The following is a 12,189-nucleotide window of genomic DNA, read 5'->3' as shown; positions in this document are numbered from 1 at the left end:
TAAGTCGCCGGGGAACGTAGCGGCCCAATCGAGCTTCGCCCAGGCCTGTGTCCTTGTCAGCCAGAACAGATGTGCCGAGATCTTGCCTGGTCACTCATCAAGCCGTGTCAGTGGTGCGAGGAAACCTCGCCGCCTTATTCAGACTGGTGCTGAGGTTTCGGTGAGGAGAGGCATTCATATATGTTACGGGGGTGAATCGCGCTCTGCGAAGAGAATGCTGTCATTGAGATTTTGTTTCAATAGTTGTATTTTTTTCCCCCAGAGAACTGTTATCTCCTTGTTAAGCTCCCATCAGCATCGCTTCGGAGGCTCTGCTGTACCTTTTGAAAGTTGTGTCTCATGGATGTGTATCTTGAGGAAGCTTTTCAAGAACCCTCATTAACGTGAAAGATTATTGACGTTTGAGTTTTGGGTGCGTAGGGTTGCCCAGAATTTAAGCGCTCATGCTTCTGGGTCAGTTAGGTGCGGGTTCGAGTCCCGTCTCTGCTCCTTGCTAGTGAGACCTTGGCTGCTTGCTTCCCCACTCCTTGCCTCAGTTTCCAGTCTCCAAAAGGGGTCTGAGGGTCCCGTCTGCCTGGGGCGATTGAAAAGTTCAGCAAGCTTAAATGTTCGGTGTGGGTGTCCTCACTGCCTGCATTTTCTCTCCTTTGCCTACATTTGTGCACACACACCTTTAAAGAGCAATTGTATGGGTTTTGTTTTTATTATTTTTTTTTGTTTTTCATTTTTTTATGTTTATTTCGTTTTGAAAGAGGGAGCGCACAAGCAGGGAAAGGGCTGAGAGAGAAGGGGACAGAGGATCCCATGTGGGCTCCATGCTGACAGCAGAGAGCCTGATGCGGGGCCTGAACTCCCAGACCACAAGATCATGACCTGAGCCGAAGTTGGACGCATGACTGATTGAGCCACCCAGGCGCCCCTCGATTGTATGGTTTAAAAAAATTAGAGGGGTGCCTGGGTGGCTCAGTCGGTTAAGTGTCCGACTTCGGCTCAGGTCATGATCTCGCGGTTCACGAGTTCAAGCTCCACATCGGGCTCTGTGCTGACAGCTCAGAGCCTGGAGCCTGCTTCCAATTCTGTGTCTCCCTCTCTCTCTGCCCCTCCCCTGCTAGTGTTAAGTCTCTCTCTGTCTCAAAAAATAAACATTAAAAAAAAGAATTAGAAACAGTTTTCCAGCATAGAAAACCTTTTCCTATCTTCCTATTGCCTTTCTAGCATTTTCCTTATATACAACGGTATACAGGCAAACCTTGGAGATATTGTGGGTTCAGTTCCAGACCACTACAGTAAAGCGAATATTGCAATAAAGCAAGTTAAGTCAAGTTTTTGGTTTCCTGATTCATATAACAGTTGTGTTTATAGACACTCTGGTCTAGTAACTGTACATTAAGCATCACATCAAAAAAAAAAAAACAAACCCGTGCATTCGTAATTAAAAAACACTTGATGGCTAAAAAGCGCTAACTGTCATCTAAGCTTTCAGTGAGCCATAATCTCTGATCACAGATCACCGAAACAAATACAGTAATAATGAAAAAGTTTGAAATATGTTGAGAATTAGCACAATGTGACACAGAGACGTGAAGTGATTGGACGCTGTTGGGAAAATGGGGCCAAGAAGCTAGTTGCCACAAACCGTCAGTTTGTAGAAAACACGGCGTCAGTGAAGTGCGATAAAATGAGATACATGCCTGGATATGATGTTGTTTGATGGTGGAGAAGCCAGCTTGGGTTCTGGGTTGCCAGACAGGCTGCATGGTGCTCAGTTTTGTGTGTGTGTGTGTGTGTGTGTGTGTGTGTGTGTGTGTGTGTGTGTAAACTTTTTTAAAGTTTATTTATTTATTTTGAGAGAGAGAGTATGCACATGCTAACGGGAGAGGGGCAGAGAGAGAGAAAGGCAGGGAGAGAATCCCAAGCAGGCTCTGCACTGCCAGTGTGGAGCCCAACGCGGGGCTCGAACTCACAAGACCGTGAGATCTTGACCTGAGCTGGAACGAAGAGTCCCACGCTTAATCGACAGGCGCCCAGGAGCGCCTGCACGGTGCTCAGTTTTAATTACTGCCTGGTGTCAGTAAATCTCTCTTTGACCTTGGCCCTCTCGTACGTGCTTTGAACTTATACTTTGTCCACTCTGACAAATGCCACTGCTATAACCGTTGTGACCTTCGCTGACTCCCTTCACCAGTGACTCTGGAGTATCTAGGAAGGCTGCATCATCCGGTCCACTATGGTAGCTGGAGTGGCTTTTGTTTGCTTTATTCTAAAGTTTCTTACTCCCAACGCATGTTCATTGTAGATAAATTGTAATATACGGCTTTACTCGAAAGGATGCCACTACCAATAATCACATTCCCGCAGAGGACGTCACTCAAGGTATACATCTTTCTGGCTCTTTCTCTGTGCATGTCCATTGGGTACGGGGCATACATTTTCATGACATAAATTGTATCTTTGTGTGTTCTAGCCTGCTTTTCTCATCTGATGATACGTTTCTGTATTTTTTCCTACAGTTATGGTTCTTTTATTTTATTAATGTTTATTTTTGAGAGAGAGAGCGCGCACGCGTGCATGCACATGTGCACATGTGCGGGGGAGGGGCAGAGAGAGGGAGAGAGAGAGTGAGAGAGAATCTGAAGTGGAGTTTGTGCTGACAGCAGACAGCCCTCCTGAATCGGGCCTTGAACTCACGAACCATGAGTTCGTGACCTGAGCTGAAGCCAAGACGCTTAACCAACTGAGCCACCCGGGTGCCCCTGTGTTTTTTTTCTTTTTTCAGTTACCATTCTTAATAACTGCAAAGAAGTTATTGTAATGATGTGTCGTGATTAATTTAATTCGTCCCCAGCTGATGGAAACTTGAGTTGTCTCCGGGTTTTGTCTTTCATAAATAATACTGTGATGAACAATTTGGTATATCATCCCTAATGAATTTCGGGGTCACTTTTTAAAAGAGATCCACCTTGGGGCGCCTGGGTGGCTCAGTTGGTGAAGCATCTGATTCAGCTCAGGTCGTGACCTCACAGTTTGTGAGTTCGAGCCCCACATCGGGCTCACTGCTGTCAGCACAGAGCCTGCTTTGGCTCCTCTGCTGACCTCTCTCTCTGCCCCTCCCCTGCCCACACACACACTCTCTCTCTCTCTCAAGAAAATAAATAAAACCTTTTAAAAAAAGGTAAAAGAAAAAGAGATCATCTTGACAGCTTTGAGCTGAGAACTCCAAAGAAAAACGAATCTTGGATAATTTGTGTCTTTGTTTGTTCATTTGTTCATACTGAGCGTAGCGTATGTTCCTATGTACAAGAACTGGGGTCTAGATCAGCTTTGGTCGGGAGTGATCTCTGGCTGCTTCAGTTTGCTTAACCTGTTCATAAGGACGAGGTTTTCAGGCGCCACCCAGATAACTGTTTCTTTGTGAAAGCTACTGTGGTTGACATCACACCGGTTGGCTGTCTGCCCTGATCCTGAGGGTTAAGGACCTTAACCACCACCTAAGTCATAAAGGCCCACTACTGCTTGCCCTGGAGCATGTTGCATGGAGTCACGGCCAAGGTGAGGAGCTGCACGTTGAGAATGAAAACAAGGCCACCGTTTGCAGCACCTGCCCTTTGAGATGCATGTTGGAAACCCTCTTCTGCCCCTTCTTCCATCCCCTCCATCTCGGAGAAGTGGAACGTGTCCCTCGTTTGGTGGGTTTCTCGTTGCACTTCAGGTCCCGCTGTTCTAGAGCAGAGGTCAGGAGCTGTGGTTCCCAGGCAGAGCCTGGCTAGCCAGCTGTTTTTTGTAAATAAAGTTTTATTTTCACCCAGCCACCGCCCTCCGAATAGGTATCGTCCGTCTTGCTACAGTGGCAGAGATGTGACGGAGACCATCTGCCCCGCAGACCTGAAAATACTGTCTTTCTGGCCCATTCACGTGCCACATTTGCTGACCCTGGAGCTAGGAGATGATAGAGAATCTCAAGGTGCCCTTCCCCTTCCCCACCCCCGCCCCCACGGCCCTTGGGTGGAGTCATCCGCACACCTCGTGGTCTCGGTTTTCATAAACACATTTGCAAATATGTTTTTCGAATTTGCTGAAAATCGAGCCAGCCATTTTCAAGAGCTGTGCTTAATAGACCAAAATGGAATGTTATTCCTCTTGATAGTTTGGGGAGAGATGGCTCCTGGGCTCCCTGTGAATTCTCCCGAGCGGGAGCTCTTTCCGTGCAGCCGTGCAACGTGATAATGAGATCGGCTCTCCTCTGAAGTGGTTAGATTTGAAAAGCCAGCGAAGCTGTCATTAGTGAGGCATTTTCGTTTCATTTCAACCATTTCATTATCTCCTTCTTAACCAAATTTGTGTTTATGAGATATTTGACAAACCTCCCGATGTTTTCCCATGTTGATGAAAGACGTGTGCTGTTTGCGTATAGAGCAGAAGGCATGGTATTTTAAAATTTTTTTTAACGTTTGCTTGCTTTGGGGACACAGAGCAGGAGAGAGTGCGCACGGGGGGAGGTGCAGAGAGAGAGAGAGAGAGAGAGAGAGAGAGAGAGAGACTTTGAAGCAGGCTTCAGGCTCTGAGCTGTCAGCAGAGAGCCTGGCTCAGTGCCCGAACTCAGAAACGGAACTGTGACATCATGACCTGACCGAAGTCGGGCGCTTAACCGACTGGGTCACCCACACGCCCCAGCATGTTATTTTGTTAAAGAAAGATGTAAATTCTACTCAGGGGCTTGTTTTCATTATTCCCTTGATTTGCATTATTCCACAGAGAAAAGCGCTTGACTCTCTTCGAGCCCCTTTCTAGTACTCAAGAGTTGCTAGAAATGAGAGTTTGGTAATAGTGAGCATTCCTCATGAGAAATGGGGCGAAAGGGGTCTAGAACTAGTGAGAAATTCAAAGTCCACATTTTTCGATTAGAAAATGGCAAGAACCACTTCCGTGTCTGTCTCTGTAGTTTTCTGTGTGACCTGTGGGTTGATTTGGATGAGACTGGGGGTCAACAGACTGCCGCCCACATCTGGTTCACCCCCTGACTGCATGGCCCGCCAGACGGAATGGTTTTTACATTTTTTAATGGTCAGTAAAGGATTGAGAAGAAAATGAAAGGAAATTGTGCGTTCTTTGTCCATAAATAAAGTTTTATTGAAACACTGCCACGCCCATTCATGTATGTATCATCAGTGGCTGCTTTTGGGGCAATGAGTCCTTGCGACAGAGACCATCTGGCCCGTAAAACTGAATATATTTACTGTCTGAGTCTACAGAAAGGTTTGCTGACTCCCTAGACTAGACAGTGTATGTATTTTTAATGTTCGTTTATTTGGTTTGTGAGAGAGAAAAGGAGGGACGGGCAGAGAGAGAGGGAGAGAGAGAATCCTAAGCAGGTTCCTCACTGTCAGCAGGGAGACCAATAGGCTCGAACTCATGAACCGTGAGATCATGACCTGAGCCAAAATCAAGAGTCAGATGCTTAACCGACTGAACCACACAGGTGCCCCTAGACAGTACTTTTTTTTTTTTTTTTTTAAGACATCTTATGGGTGGTTCCTGTTGGCCTGTGTTTGGTTCACATTAATCGTTGTGGCCATTCGTGGTAAATGTGGGCCACAGAGTGTGGACTATGCTGGGGGAGTTGTAGAAGTTATTTTAAGGGGAATAAAGCTTTAGTGCATTTAATTAGAGTTTACTGTGAATCAGGGAAGAGTGGAAAAGATGGTTACGTTAGAAAGCAAGATGGAGGTCTGGGCCAGAACCCAGGCTCTGTCCCTTACAGAGTGTGATGGGGGGCAGTGCATTGGCATCTTTGTACCCCCATGTCCTCATCTGTGATATGGGGACAGTGAGGGAGAGAGCCATGGCACATACCTATAACGTGCCTCACGTGCAGCAGGCACTCAGTAAGCGGTGTTATTTTCGTTGCTGTCATTACTTTTTTTTAAACCTTTTTAAAATTTTTAATTTTAGAGATCGAGCATGAGCAGGTGAGAGGGGCAGAGGGGCGGGGGGAGAGAGAGAGAATCCCAAGCAGGCTCCACGCTTATCAGTGCAGAGCCCGACGTGGGGTCGATCCCACGACCCTGGGATCGTGACCTGAGCCAAAATCGAGAGTTGGACACTCAACCAACTGAGCCACCCAGGCGCCCCTGTCATTAGTTCTGTGAAAAGATCTCAGGCCGCCTGGGTGGCTCAGTTGGTTGAGTGTCCAACTTCGGCCCAGGTCGTGATCTTGCGGTCGGTGGGTTCGAGCCTTGCGTTGAGCTTTGGGCTGACAGCTCAGAGGCTGGAGCCCTGCTTGGGATTCTGTGTCTCCCTCTCTCTCTGCCCCTCCCCCCGCTCTCCCACTCTGTTGCTCTCTGTCTCCCAAAATAAGAAATTTAAAAAACAAAAATTTTTAAAGACCTTGATGGGGTTTTGTGAAGCCTAAATGAGGTAGTATTGTAGTCACAGACCGGGCGGCTTAAACAACCGACGGTTCCGGCGGCTGGGAGTCCCAGGTCAAGGTGCCAGCATGGTTGGCTCCTGGTGAGATCTTTCCCCTTGGCTTGCAAATGGTGGCCTTCTTGCGGTATGCTCACACGGCCTGTCTTCTGTGCACACGCATGTGCATCTCTCTTCCGACACGGACACCAGCCATACTGGATCAGGGGCCCAGCCTTATGACCTCAGTTAACCTGAGTTACCCCTCTCAAGGCCTTATCCCCACAGGTAGGGTTAACCCTCACTTTGGGAGTTAAAGCTTTCACATGAATTTTGAGAGGGTAGAGCTCAGTCCACAATAGATGGTCAAAGGTCTGCCCTGTAGTAGAGGTTCAGGAGCAGCGAAGTCCATGTGTTTGGCTAATAGTGTGCTTCGAGGCATTAAAAACTTCAGAGAACTCCCCGTGGTCCGGGAAAGCCGACCCTAACAACTGGTGCAGACGGACTTTGTTTCCTGATGTTCCGTAGTGAAGTATTTGCATGTGAGTGGGATGATAGCTTTGACCTCAGCATCTCAGACTTTGATGTCCCATGAATCCCCTAGGGGTCTTGGCAAAGTGTGCATTTGGAATAGCAGATAGGGGTGGGAGGGGTGGGGGTGGGGTGCACGGGCCGAGGTTCCTCATTTCACCCAACTCCCAGGTGATGCCTGTACCACTGGTCCCCGGACCACACTTTGAGGCAGTGATGCTGTGCGGTAGCCACTAGCCACATGTGGCTATTTCAGTGTCCATCTCAAATGAACTAAAATTAAAAACCCGACTGCTGAGTCAAACGAGTAGCTACATTTCAAGTGTGTTTCATTGCAGAAACCTCGAATGGGGCAGCCGCGTCTAAAAGAGAGAGTGGTAAGCTTTCTTCATCCGGGGCCTTGTAGGAGTTGCCCTTGTGGCAACTATAAGATGTGTGGTCTTATAGCCCTGGAGGTCAGAAGCCCAAAATGGGTCTCGCTGGGCCAGAATCAAGGTGTTGGCAGAGCTGGGTTCTTCTGGCGGCTCTCGAGGAGAATCTGTTTCCTTGCCTTGCCTGTAGCTTCTAGAAGTTGTCCACCTTCTTGGTCCGTGGCCCTGTCCTCCCTCCACCTTCCAAGCCAGCAGTGGCTGCTCTGGTCTTTGTCAAGATGCCATCTTCCTCTGATTCTGCTTTTTCTTCCCCATTTAAGGACGCTTGTGATTACGTTGCCCCCCCCCCCCCCACTGGGATTATCCAGAATAATCTCCTTATCTTAAGGTCAGCCGATTAGCACCCTTACTTCCATCTGCAACCTTAATTCTCTCTTACCATGTATCACAATTTGTTTACAGGTTCCAAGTATTGTATTATGGCCAGGATCTCGTTGGGGGTGGGGTGATGTTATCAGGCCTAACACTGGGCCAGACAGTAAATACTTTTGGCTTTGCAGGACTACACAGTCTCTTTCTCAATGGTGCAACCCAGCCTTTGCAGTGTGAAAACAGCCAGAGACAGCACACATACAAACAGGCCTGGCTGTGTGACTTCTTTTTTTCGTCTTTAACTTTCTTCTGGAAAATTATAAACACACAAAAAGGGAGACTAGTGCTTGATTTCACATGTACCCATCAGGCAGTGGTTTTTATTTTATTTTTTTAACACTTTTTTTTAAGTTGACATTTGTTTTGAGAGAGAGAGAGAGAGAGAGAGAGAGAGAACACGAGTGGGGGAGGGGCCGAGAGAGGGAGACAGAGGATTGGAAGGGGGTTTTTGCTGACAGTAGATAGCCCAATGCAGGGCTCAAACCCATGCCGTGAGATCATGACCTGAGCTGAAGTCGGACGCTTAATCCACTGAGCCACCCAGGTGCCCCAGGCTGTGGTTTTTATTTATTTATTTTTTCTAATTTAGTTTTTTTAATGTTTATTTTTGAGAGAGACAGACAGACTGTGAGCGGGGGAGGGGCAGAGAGAGAGGAGGCACAGAATCTGAAGCAGGCTCCAGTCTCCAAGCTGTTAGCACAGAGCCTGACATGGGGCTCGAACTCACGAACCATGAGATCATGACCTGAGCCAAAGGTGGATGCTTAACCCACTGAGCCACCCAGGGGCCCCAGGCCGTGATTTTTAAATCTTACTTTATATTTTGCTGTACTTGACTGTCTGTACCAAAGATCTGTTACTCTTGTAATCAGGAACGAAGAAAAAACTCACAAAGATGTAAACATCAGAGCATCTAGGAAGTGTGAGGAAAGCCACCACCACGTTTCGAGGCTAAAAAGGAAAAAGGCACAAATGGGGCTGATGGAACTTTTGTCCTTTCTGTACTTCTCTTCCGTGAGCCTGAGAATTAGGCGAGCTCCGGGCGTTCTTAGGGTAAGAGGCAGGCCCAGTTACCTGGGCTGTTGGTCCGACCCTTTTCAAATAGGACATCTGCTTGCTCATGCCTCCAGAAGGCTCCTTGTGAAACTTAGTACTAAGTGAGGTAAGGGAATCGCATGCAAGCGGTTAGGTGCAATAATCCAGTTCTGAAAGATTCACTTTAAGACAAATGAACCATGTCGTTGCCAGAATGACGCAGGGAGGGAGCCCCGGCCACTGGGGAGGGGGGAGCGGCGCAGCTGGGGCACAGATGGTCCCCTGGTTTTACCCCTTTTCGTCCAAATTTTCTGTGGTGTGACGTTGTGTGAGATGTGCCTGTAGCGGACCTGGCACGCGGTGTCCGTGGTGTGGTTGGTGTGTCAGAGGCGGGGGTGGGGTTCTTTCCTAAGCTGCACCGTATCTCTTACTGCACGAACAGAAGAAGCTCAGAGCCCTTCCGCCAGGCTTTCTTAGGCATCACCGCAATGCTTTGGCACTTCGAGGGGTGTCCAAAGGATCGCCGTCATCCCGTTTTTCCCGATGAGGAAATTGAAGGCCTATCCAGGGAAGTGACTTGCCCAAGGTCTCCCGGTGTCCTCAGCAGAGCTGACGTGCAGCCTCGTCCCCTGGCCCTTCTCCTGTGCTGCCGCACTGCTCCCCCCACCCCCCGCTCGCCCCCAAACACCTTTATTTGGGCTCATTCCACCTGCTCGCTGACGTGGATCTCAGGCCACCCTTATCCGTAAGACGTGTCCGGAGGCCCGGGGCACGCGAGCCAGCTCCGGATTCAGAACTTGCACTTTCCAGCAGCGTGTCCTATACGTGACACGATACCCCGAGGTATCTGGGCTGTCCGCGCTCCCTCATCAAAAAATAACACTTCTGTAGCCAGGCTTCGTAACATTCACACAGAGCTGGACAGACAAAGGTGGAACGGCCTCAGACAGCCTTTGTCAACCACACGGGCCTGGCGCAAACTTAAAGAAATTCTTTGGGCTTTTCGAGCTATGGGGTTTGGCAACGGCGGGGAGGGGATCGTGGGCCTGCGCTCCGAGTCGTTCCCTTGTCCCTCCCGTGCCAGTGATGTTGGGGAGAGGTCATTGGTCCTGTTTGTGCCTCAGTTTCTCCGTCTGTGACAGCGATGGCTCAGGACCCGGTCTCGTCAGGACTTGACACTCGCTCTCTGTATATATAGCCTGCAGTATTTGTAGGGCGTGTTTTCTAGAGCATCACATTGCTTTCTGGGTTGAGGCACAACACTGTGCCTTTGTTTCTGAGACATTCCATTGGCCAGTTTGGGCCTTTGACTGTGGCTCCTGTCTGCTCCTGGTTGCTTTCTGACATCAGTCCCTTGGCCCTTGTCTGCTCCTTGGGGAAGTGGCTTGCAGCTGATTTGGTTCATGCGTTTCTCTGCCAGTCTGGGACCCTTGAGCTTTGGGCTGCAGTCGTAATCCTGTCTAAAATCCAGTCATGTGACTTTAGCCAGGTCACTCCTCTGAGAAGCAAGGGCCAGGCCACCTGGTTGGATAGCTAGGTGACCAGTGTGCAGGAGTGGAGAAAACCCACTTAGGGACGGTGAGGAATAAGGCTGGTCGGGAAGATGGGCCGTTTATGTGTGCCACATTGTAGCATGTGATGTGTGTGCCGTGAGGGGGCGTGGCTCACAAGGCCAAGGGTTTACGTGAGCCGAGGTCCCTGAGTTTTTAGAGCAGGGGGCAAGAAGATCCAAACTGTCTGTCGGCAAGACCATCTGGAACAGAAAAAGCTACAATAAATTGACCTTATCCTGCAATTCCTTTACTGAGGTAGAAAGGGTGATCTGATCTTATTTCTGGAGATGCTTAAAGAAAATGTTTATCAAAATCATTCACTAGATCATTAGAACAGTTACTGATCTTATTTCGTTGCCTCACCAGAGTAACTGAGAGAATATGAAACCATAATATATTCTCTATATTTTGCACGTATAATATTTACATATGTATGCATATGTAATACATAATAGCCTCTAATCTAACAAGTGATTTAGACCACCTGGCCAAATGATGAGATTATTTGAACATTTCAGAAACACAATTTTGGCAAGTTTTTGGAGGTCTTTTTTTAAAAAAGGAAAAGGCAAGGGGTGCCTGGGTGGCTCAGGCAAGGGACGACTTCAGCTCAGGTCATGATCTCGTGGTTCGTGGGTTCGAGCCCCACGTCAGGCTCTGTGCTGACAGCTCGGAACCTGTAGCCTGCCTCAGATTCTGTCTCCGTCTCTCTCTGCCCTTCCCCTGCTCGCGCGCGCTCTCTTTCTCTCTCAAATTTAAACATTAAATTTTTTTAATTAAAAAAAAAGGCGAGAATAATTTTATGACCGTAAGCCAAAAGCAGACAAAATCAGTTTTACAGTTTCACAAGCGTATTTACCTGGTCTGCCTTCCAAAGAATTAAAGGTGAATGAAAGGGATCCGTAGGAGTGTTCCCGCAGCTACTAGAAAAAAGCATGGGCAGTAGTGGAAAAGTGGAATCAAAAGAGAGGCAGATTGATCCTTTATTTTCTTCATGCCTAAGTGTATGTGTCAAGACTATGTGCACTGTGTTGTTTTTATGTGTGATTATTTGTTACCCTGTACTTAGCTGAAGGTCAGCGTAATAAAGAAGGTAATTAAAGCTTAAAAGAAAATAAGCTGCCTGGACGTGTGTGTGCAGCAGGTCAGAGGAGAGAACTGTCAGCAGGCGAGAAGAATGAGACAGGGCACGGGTTCAGGAGAGGACAGAAACACAGGAGACACACGGCCAAAGACCAACACCAGGCGGGAGGGGCCGAGGAGTTAAGTAGCAATGAGGGCCGGAGAGCATGGTTCCGCATCAGAAAGATTCCGTCTGGAATCCCAGCTGCACTGTTGGTGACGTGGCTGTGTGTGAGTCTCCTCCCTATTTAATTTTTTTCCTAACGTTTATCTATTTTTGAGAAAGAGAGAGAGACACACACACAGAGCGCAAGTGGGGGAGGGGCAGAGAGGGAGACCCAGAATCCGAAACAGGCTCCAGGCTCTGACCTGTCAGCACAGAGCCCAGTGACGGGCTTGAACCCACGAACCGTGAGATCGCGACCTGAGCTGAAGCCGGACACTCAACCGACTGAGCCACCCAGGCGCCCCTCTCCTCTCTGTTTAAGCTCCGGATCTTCCTCATGTGTCCCTTGAGGTTACATTAGCAACCCTGTCTCTCTTAGCTAGTGCTGAGTAACAAATGACCCCAGTACTAAGTGGCTTAAAAACCTCTACTATTAGGAGTCACAGTTCTTTGGGCAGGAAATTGGCTGGGGCACAGTGGAGCCAGCTCTGAGCCCCAAGAGGTTCTCAACTCACTTGCCTGGCACCTCACCTGGGTTGTCCCAGCCTGTTGGGGTTAGGCATATGGGGCTTGGTGT

The sequence above is a fragment of the Prionailurus viverrinus genome, chromosome A2, assembly GCF_022837055.1.
Source record: "Prionailurus viverrinus isolate Anna chromosome A2, UM_Priviv_1.0, whole genome shotgun sequence".
Taxonomy (NCBI): domain Eukaryota; kingdom Metazoa; phylum Chordata; class Mammalia; order Carnivora; family Felidae; genus Prionailurus; species Prionailurus viverrinus.
The sequence above is the reverse complement of the archived record's forward strand: the minus strand, read 5'-3'. Positions refer to the sequence as shown.